Raw genomic sequence first — 9,556 nt, 5'->3', positions numbered from 1 at the left:
GCCATAATCATCACAGTTATGACACATCACGGCTTGAACTATCTTGCTTTGCATGTAATGAGTCTATCTCATATATTAGGTTCACCTTTTAAGTTGCATTACTGAAATAAATGAACTTTTGCACGATATTCTAATTTTTCGAGTTTCACCTGTATAGTTAGAGTCAAATAATGATCACTTCACCAGTCAGTTACAATAATTGATATTTCAGATGAATAGTGTGTCAATCCAAGGTTGATATATATCCCAAGGCTCTCTTGGAAATTTAAATTCTCATTGAGAACACACACACACACACACCATGATTTTGTGACATTTTAGTAACCATTCAGATTTTCAAGCAAATTTGGAATTTAAGTAAATGTTTACTTACTTTAAAAGTCTATTGTCCCATTTTTCATTCAGAAAGTCTTCCAGTGCAATTTAACAAAAATTAAAACATTGCTTCTTCATGGTAAACACTTGCTGTGTTAACCAGCAGGGATGGAAATGAGCCTTGCACACTTCAAAATCAGGTCTTAGTGGGGGTCCAGTAAACAGCCCAGTGAGGCAACTTCTCGTTCAAAACTACTGGTTCAGTTTAATTACAGGTAGTCCTTGACTTACAACCATAATTGGGAACGGAATTTCAGTCACTAAGCAGTACAATCACAAAGTGAGATGTCATGTGACCGCATTGCTAAGCAACCGCAGTCCCAGTAATCCCCATTGCTGTCATTAAGGAAATTTTACCATTGTTAGCCAAGGACCCACCCCAATCCAAACCATTCCAGGCTTGGTCCCTCCCAGCCCTGAGTCTCAGTAAGGTAAGCGACTGCCTCCACTCCCCACACCCACCTATTCCCCTCCATCTCTGTCCTTTTGGTCACCCTGCACCCTGTCTTGCAGGGTGGCAAGCATCCCCAGAACTACGTGGCTCTGGGGATGCTTGCCATGCCCCGGAAAGCCGCAGCCACCCCAGCCCAGTGTCAGTTACCCTTTCCACCCTGCACTCTGAGACCCCTGCCACCCTACGGTCTGTTGCCCCATCTCACCTTCATCTTCTTTCCTTCTAATGCTGATAAGCCTTAGCCGCTGGGACTGGCTTCACGCTGCAAAGAAGGAAAAAGGCTCCCCCCCCTTTTTTTCCCCAGCACAAAGCCAGTCCCAGCCTGGCCCAGCAGTGAGAGCAAAAAGATGGCAAAGGTCAGCAGGGACAGCAGAGCACAATATTTTTTACTGCTTCAACTCAATAGGTAGGAATGAAGTCTAAGTCTTGAACTGTTTAAGAAGTGTTTGAGTTTTCTCTAAATGCTTGGAGAAAGCCTTCTCTGCCTCCTCTGACTCATGTCAGCCACCATTGGCATTTGAGCAGGTGCTGCTAGTGATGCTTCCAGTCAGAAGTGTTTGCGCAAGCCTGGGCTTTTCTCTTGCAGATTCATGCGTTGATCACAGGTCCCTTTGACACGCCTTACGAAGGGGGTTTCTTCTTGTTCCTGTTTCGCTGTCCTCCAGATTATCCTATCCATCCGCCGCGGGTCAAACTGATGACAACTGGGAATAATACAGTGAGGTTTAACCCTAACTTCTACCGAAATGGGAAGGTCTGCCTCAGTATTCTAGGGTAAGGAGTAGCTCAGCTCAAGCTCTTTTGCAGGGGAAGCCCAGGTGGGTGCTTTGGGAAGGCTTATATGCAGTTCTTTTCTCAAGGGCCATGTGTGGATGTGTGTTTTTCAACAGAATAGGGCAGAGGGAAAGCATGAGATCTACAACACACTAGGGCAAAACCAGCCACATAACTGCAAGCCATGCATGGCCAGAATCTGTTGTTTACCATTTTCTAATACAGAAGCAAGCTTGGGGCAATTCTCTACACCCTTTTAGGTTTTGAGCATTAAAAGAAGGAATCCCCCCCCCCCCAGTTCTATGCCAGAGACAGCTGTGCACGTGGCCAGTGGAGCTTATTTTAACTTTCTAAGCTGCTTTTTTTTCTACTCAGCAATGAATACTATGTAACTTTTCTGTAGGTATGTGAAAGTGTGTGTATATGTTTGGTGTATACATATAGAAAGAAAGAGTGCACATGTATTGCATTTTTTGAAACCACAAAGCAATTCCTTTGAAAGATTGTTCCTGTATGCCATCCAGTTTGATTCCAGTTACTTGGAGTTGTGTGGGGCCAGTAGAGGAGAAAGACTGAAGAAGCCTCTTCTTTGTATTATAGTTCCTATGGATGCTTCAATTCTGTTTTTTTTTTTTTCGTTTTCTTCTTTTTTTATAAAGAAAAAATAACTAGTTGAATATAGATACTATATCAGTGTTCTTGAGAAAAATGAGACCAGGAATCAAAAGTGGTCATTCTTGTAACCATTAAGTTTGTGAGCCTTTCTAGCAACATTATGTCAAACAAACTTGTTTGTTTGAAAGGTATATCTGGAGAGGAAGGGTTTGAATGTTCTAAAGCTAATTACAGGTAGTCCTTGTTTAAATACTGTAATTGGGACTGGGAAATCCATTGCTAAGCAACATGGTCGTAAAGCACATCACATGACCACACAGCAGTTCCATTTGCTGTTGTTAGGCGAATACTGAATGGTTGTTAGGTGTGATGTTATTGATCACCTTTTGTGATGACCTTGTGGCTTACATTGCCCTTGCCTGTGAGAAGCCAGCAGTGAAGGTTTCAGATGGTGATCATGTGTCTGCAAGATGCTGTGACATTGTGATTTTGAGCTGGTTGCCAATTGCCCAAATCACGATCATGTGACCATAGGCACACTGTGACTGCCGCAACTGGTCATAAGTCTCGTTCAGCACCATTGTAACTTTGAATGGTTGCTGAATGAGGACTACATGTAAGGGTCTAGGACAACTGGCAGCAGCCACGTTGCTGAGCCCACTTCACTGCAGGCCCCCCACCGCAGCTGACCCACCACGGGCTTCCTTCTGCCAGCACTCCTCCCCTGCCCTCTTGTCCCAGGTGATTCACTGTGCGGGACAATTAGCTGCACCTCCTGGCGGCCGGGTGGGGTGGGCAGTGGCTTTGGGGGCCGGGCCAGGAGGCGAGAGACGCAGCAGTTGCTGTGCGGGGCAACCGGCCATGCAGCGCCTCCAGCCAAGGGCCCTTTGAAGCAGCAAAGGGGACAAAGGGGTGGGAAGCGGGGCAGCTCCCTCCCTCCCAGCCCGGCCCTCTGGGTCTCCCTTGCCCTTCGCAGGACAGGGAGAGGAGGGCCCGCCCCATCCCTGCCTGAGCCAGGCCACCGGAAGAGGCGACACGCACCTGGCACGCCCCCCTGGCAGAGCGCTGCAGCAGCAGTAGCCGTGGCATCAGTGGCAGCCCAGCCAGTGGTGACTCCTGCTGTGGCCAGGCTGCGTTTGTAGCTGCGTGGAGTACTCTATAGTTAAATGAGTTAAACTAAACTATAGTTTAGTTCTATATCTCTCCACTGTGCCACTCCTTTCCATACTGACTCATGGTGGGCTTTTTAACAGCTGTGTCCCAAACAATCATTTGGGTCAAGATAGAAATTCAATAAAGTATTTTAACCTGTTGGATTTCTACTTGTCTTTTCAAAGATGCCAAGTAGGTTTTCACTTAGCGTGCTTCCAATCCTTTCCCCAGTGACTTCCACAAAGACAAGAACAGGTGTTCCGGTTTTGCCTTCATGCCTCTCCACCCTAGGAAGTGACAAGAGAACTTCTACAGAACTTAGGGAAAAGGCTTTAAAGAGCAAGTAATCCTTTCTAGTGCTTATACGTATAGCTATCAATATTAGCTTCTGCTGCACAGAGCTGGAGGCGGCCCACCCAGTCATGCGTCTGCTTCCACGCCCCCCCGCCCGCCTCTCCTCCCCACTGGGCATGCCCATGCGGTGGCACCTCCTGAGACCACCACTGATGCCTCCGCTAGGCAGGAATTCCTTCTTGCCACCCAAAATGGCAGTTCTCGCCTGGTGGGGGCATCCCTGGCAGTTGCAGGAGATGCCGCCATGTGTGGCCTGTACAGTGAGGAGGAAAGACAGGCAGACGGGGGGTGGGGGGGGGCATTGAAAGCAAAACCAGAACACCTGTTTTTGTCTTTGTGGAAGTCACTGGGGAAAGGATTAGAAGCATGCTAGCTGAAAACCTACTTGGCATTTTTGAAAAGGCAAGTAGAAATCCAACAGGTTAAAATACTTTATTGAATTTCCATCCTGACCCAAATGATTGTTTGGGACACAGCTGTTAAAAAGCCCACCACAAGTGAGTATGAAAGAGTGTGGCACAGTGGAGAGATATAGAACTAAACCAGTGGTGGCGAACCTATGGCACGGGTGCCAGAGGCGGCACTCAGAGCCCTCTCTGTGGGCACGTGCGCCGTCGCCCCAGTCCTCGGCCTTCAGCTGGGTTTTATAAAACCTTTTTGCTTTAGACCTCCGCCGCCGTGTGCAAAAAAAAAAAGGTTCAATCAATCAGTCAATTTCAACTTCTCGGGGGAAAAAAAAGATCTTGCAAAGTTGGAATTGATTGATTGAACTTTTTAGTCCCACCCAATCTGCTGTTACCACCTCAGCCACACCCACCTAATAGGCCACACCCACCCAATGGGCCACACCCGCCCGGCACCCGACGATGCATAAGTGGGTTTTGGGTTGCAGTTTGGGCACTCGGTCTCTAAAAGGTTCGCCATCACTGAACTAAACCCTCATTTGACTACCGTGTTTCCCCGAAAATAAGACCCGGTCTTATTTTTGGGGGGTGTCTTTTCTACTCACCTCACCGGGGTGGCACTGACAGCCCCGCCCAGCCAGCCCACTTCTTCTTTGGCCGAAGGAGCAGCTTCATTCTGCAGCTGAGAATGGAGCTCCGGCCTGCATTTTGCAGTCAGAGGCCTTTCCGGAAGGCCTCTGCAGCTGAGAACCAAGCTATGGATTGAATCCATAGCTTGGTTCTCGGCTACAGAGGCATTCCGGAAAGGCCTCTGACTGTGAAATGCAGGCTGGGTGACGCCACAGAAGAAGTGGGCCGGTGAGGGGAGGCAGGTTTTGATTCATGGGAGGCCTGGTAAGTGGGTGCAGGGTGCCCGGGGCAGCTCCATCCCCCCAACCCCCACCCTAGCTTGATTTTTATGGATGCTCCTTTCCCCAAAACTAGGGCTTATTTTGGGGGTAGGACTTATATTAGGCCCACCCACAAAAATCAAGCTAGGGCTTATTTTCGGGGTAAGTCTTACTTTCAGGGAAACACGGTATTTATTTATTTATTTATAGGGTAACTCTGGGCAGCTTACAGTTACATCTTAGTTAAAACATAAAATGTTAAAATCAAACCTTAAAACCAAAGACACATGGGGAGAGCAGGGGTGGAGTGGGGGGGGAGGTGGGATCTGTTATTAATCAACTACCTCCATTGCGCTGTTCCCCCACTGGGGCCCCAAGCTGACTGGCAAAGCCACGTCTTTACACCCTTACAAAAAGATAGGACATTTGGGGACAACCTCACATCGGGGGGCAAGATGTTCCAGAGAGCCTCAAGGACACCAGGGGGTGATCTGACCTTGACGGGGGATAATCTTACATCCCCCACCAGGTCACGTTGCCATTGCTCCAATAAAAAAATAATCAAGTCTGGCATGTGACCACTGTCCTGAGTCGGGCTAGTTATAATTTGAGATAGGGCCATGGTGGCCATGAACTCCTGGGCTGCTTCCAAGGCCGCACCCAGGGATGTCAGATTGAAGTCCCCCAGAACCATAAGTCTGGGGAACTCCACCGCCAGCCCCAAGATGGCCTCCAGCAGCGTAGGCAGGGAGTTTGCTACACAACAGGAAGGCCGGTATGCTAGTAACAATCCCATCTGACCCCGTGAACCCAACTTCAGGAACAGGGATTCACAACCAGAGATTTGTGGAGCAAATCTGATAACTACTGTCACCCCACCTCCCCTGACTTGGGGTCTTGCCTGGTGCCAAACCTGAAACCCATCTGGACACATCTGCAAGAGGGGACACCCCCCCTCCAGGGTCAGCCAAGTCTCAGTAATGCATGCCAGGTTGGCTTGCTCCTCTTCAATAAGATCTTGAACAAGAGGAGCTTTATTACTATAGAGTTCTCTGCACAGCTACAAATGCAGCTTGGCTGCGGCGGGAGCAACTGCTGGTTGGGCTGCTGCCGCTGTTGCTGCTACTGCAGTGCTCTGCCCGGGGGGGCATGCCAGGCACATGTCGCCTCCTACGGTGGCCTGGCTTGGGCAGGGACGGGCCCTCCTCTCCCCATCCCGCGAAGGGCAAGGGAGCTGTCCCGCTCCCCACCCCTCTTTGCCCCTTTTGCTGCTTCAAAGGGCCCTTGGCTAGAGGCACTGCACAGCCAGTTGCCCCGCACAGCAAATGCCGCGTCTCCCAGCCCAGAGCCTGAGGCTGCTGCCCGCCCCACCCGGCCACCTGGAGGCGTGGGTAATTGTCCCTCACAGTGATTTGCCCAGGGACAAGTGTCCCTCAGTGAATCGCCTGGGACAAGGGGGCGGGGGAGGAGCGCTGGTGGAGGGCCAGCCGAAGATGGAAGCCTGTGCTGGGTTGGCTGCAGTGGGGGCCTGTGGTGAAGTGGGCACAGCAATGTGGCCACTGCCAATTGTCCCATTCCGACCTGTAATTACTTTCTGTAGAGTGTTTATTAACCCATACGCACAAGTACATTTGTAAGCTTTTTGTTGTTGGTAACTGCTGTTCTTTTTATGTTAAATAGTATGTAGAACCTTTTTCCTTGTGAGGAAGTCTCTTCTGTAGTGTAGCTACAATTCATGAATCTCCAGTTAGGACTCCAAATCCTACCTGGAGCCCAGATCAGTCCTTGTGCCTTAAAACATCTAATGTGGAAAGCAGCCTTCCTAATTACTGTAAGTTCAGCCAAAGGAATGTCAGAATTAGATGTCTCTACCAAGAAGGAGCTCTGCATCATCCAGTGAGACACAATTATTCTATACCTAGAGCCAAGTTTTATAACGATGGTGAATTTTGGTCTTGGTTTTGACTGAAAAAAAAGAGGACTTCAGGCATACCACCTGAACTGCAAGGTGGTGTCCAGATGGATCAAGATATAGAACAAGCCTGCCCCACACAGAATTGTGGGCTACTTCCCTAGAAGTATGGTTGCATTGCCCACCTTTAACACTTCCTGTCTAGAACTACTACCTGATCCTTCATGTTCTCCTTTAATAACCCTATATGCTGTTACCTTTCAAGTGAAATGGCTTTTGACAGGAGGTTATTGCAGAAAATAGTTCCCAGCAAGGACTAGAGGCTCTCCAAATCTGAATTCTTACCCTGTCTGGGGACTTTGGGTACTTTTTAAAATACTTTTCTTAAGAGAGGGGGATATAAAAATAGCACTTTGGGATGGCTTGATGACACATCTTATCAGGGATTTGATCATAACTTTAGATAGTGGAACTTCTGCTAAGGATATTCTCCAGTACGGGAGATGGAGAATTCACATGTGGGTTTTCATTGGATGCCTGCTCTTGAGACCAAGTAGTCAAACTTGACACGCCCCCTCTTGCTGATCCAGTCTTTAACTTGGTCTCAGCTCTTGACGACGTGTCAGGCTTGGCTCTCAGTTAATTGCAGGTTAGAACCTATTGTGAATTCTCCCTTTCCAAAACAATTCCTAGCTAATTCGATTTCCCTTTAATTAAATTAATATCACTGGGATCAGTGTTTTTTTCCCCATTCCTGTCCCTGGGACGGTAAGGGAGTGCGGGGGGGGAGGAATTCCTAGAAAGGATTCCCCTTTTTTCTTCCCCAGGGCTCTGGGGAGGGTAGAGAGTAGCTCCGTTTCAGGGGATTTGAAAAGAACGGCTGTTCTTTCTCTCCCTGCTTCACGGAGTACTCCCTTGTGTGGCCACCTTATCCGGATCGTTCAGGACTGCCTGGAACGATCGCGGGCGCCATTTTGGTTGCCGAAAAAGGGCAACGAAGTCCGGATCGCCTCTTTAAGTCTTGCGATCGAGGGGAAATCTCGGGGGTAATACAAACGGCCCCAGATCTCATTTGCGATCCGATTCAGCGTGAAATAATTGGTTTTGAGGCAGCGGAGCCTCTCGGCAGGGAGAAACACGTTGCGGCCGCCATTTTGAAACTCCGTTTTGGGGCGAGGAGCTGCAGGCCTCATTTCTTCCCAGGCCTCGGTTTTCACAGCAAAACCTTGGACAAAGGCCATAGGACAAGTAAAACAGACTGCAGAATCCTCGATCTCTACTAAATTTCCCATCCGGTTCTGGTATTTAGCTAATTAGTTACTGGCGGCCGCCATTTTGAAGCCACGTGGCAGCTTCTTTAGGCCTCACGAAGCATTATATTAGTTACCCTGCCCCAGGTCTCATCTGGGGGGGGGGGGAATTACATTACAAAGATCTTAACAACTCAATCACCCTTTCAAGCAATTCTGACTTGGTTAGGCTTTCGTTTGAATCTGGCCAGCCCCTAAATTTGTTCTTTTTGGGCCTTCTTGCCTTGATTTCACTGGTGCACATTGCCTGGCCACCTAAGGCCTCCGGGGCGGAACACAAGGAGTGGTTCCAACCGTGCCTTCGGCTCCTACCTCAAGGGCCGTGACTGTTGCCCAGAGAGAAAAAAATCATTATTTGGTCGGGTGGTCAGGGGAACAGCCTCTGTGTTTGTTCCAATTTCGCCTCCGCCAGCTCCTTGCCTGCCTGAGCGTCACCTCAGCTTATCTGAGACTGCTCACTGGGATGGAAGGCTCTTCTTTACCTCAATCCACTCCATCTTCCGGTCACGGCTGCACTATGTCCTCTGGACAGGGGACGGCAGGCAAGGCAAAAGCAAAAACTAAACATGTGCTCCCGAAACCTTCTAAGCTGGCGGAGAAGCAAGCCAGCCGTAGGCACCAGGCTCTGGAGAAGGAGTTCTCCAGAGCACAGAAGCAAGCCAAACTTGAATCAAGGCAGATGGAGGATACTGAAGTCGATCTGCCCTTAGGACCAGACCCTTCTGCCCAGGGAGTTTGGTCTGTTCCGGGAACCCCGGTGAACATAAGTCCTCCTCCCACTGTGGTTCAACAACCCACAATTCCTTCTGGGACTGTTTCAGAACCCACAGTCACACCCACAGCCTTGGGCTCCAGGGGGGTGGATTTGGCAGATATCTTCGCTGATGCGCGCCTCGAGGCTTTGCTCTCCAAGGTGGTGGATAGAGCCTTAGGCCAGCGCCCCTCTCCATCACCTGATCAGGGGGCTTCCACCTCGGCAATGCCTCATTACGAAATTCCCGCAGAATTCCCCATGATTCAAGAGCCTATGACTCCCGCGCACTCTTCGGTGAGTGGTTTTTCCTTCCCTCAGGGTGGGGAGCAACCGGATCTTCTCCTTTCAGAAGATGAGGAACTCCCCCCTGAACCTTCCACTTCAGGGGGTCTCTTCAATCCGGCTCATTTCCTGTCAATCCTTCGTAAGGCTACTGCAACCGCAAACTTAGGGTCTGACCAATTTCCTCAACCACCAGTGGCGTCAGACACCGACCCTCACCCTATATTCTTTGAGAAAGTGACTACCGAACACCATGTTCCATGCCCGTCCATCTTCCTTA

General features: G+C 49.4%; 1 long non-coding RNA gene across 1 annotated transcript in view; it reads left to right on the top strand.

The window, feature by feature from the left end:
* LOC107295207 overlaps window positions 1–9,556 on the top strand; it is a 17,905-nt gene that overhangs the window by 2,611 nt on the left and 5,738 nt on the right. The window contains exon 2 of the long non-coding RNA XR_001549054.1: window positions 1,416–1,603. This is a non-coding gene — a long non-coding RNA (uncharacterized LOC107295207). The remainder of the gene's footprint in view (window positions 1–1,415; window positions 1,604–9,556) is intronic.

Source organism: Protobothrops mucrosquamatus, unplaced genomic scaffold, assembly GCF_001527695.2.
Source record: "Protobothrops mucrosquamatus isolate PMUCROS unplaced genomic scaffold, P.Mucros_1.0 scaffold2267, whole genome shotgun sequence".
Lineage (NCBI taxonomy): Eukaryota > Metazoa > Chordata > Lepidosauria > Squamata > Viperidae > Protobothrops > Protobothrops mucrosquamatus.
Note: the sequence above shows the minus strand (reverse complement) of the source record. Positions and strands in the feature narration are given on the sequence as shown.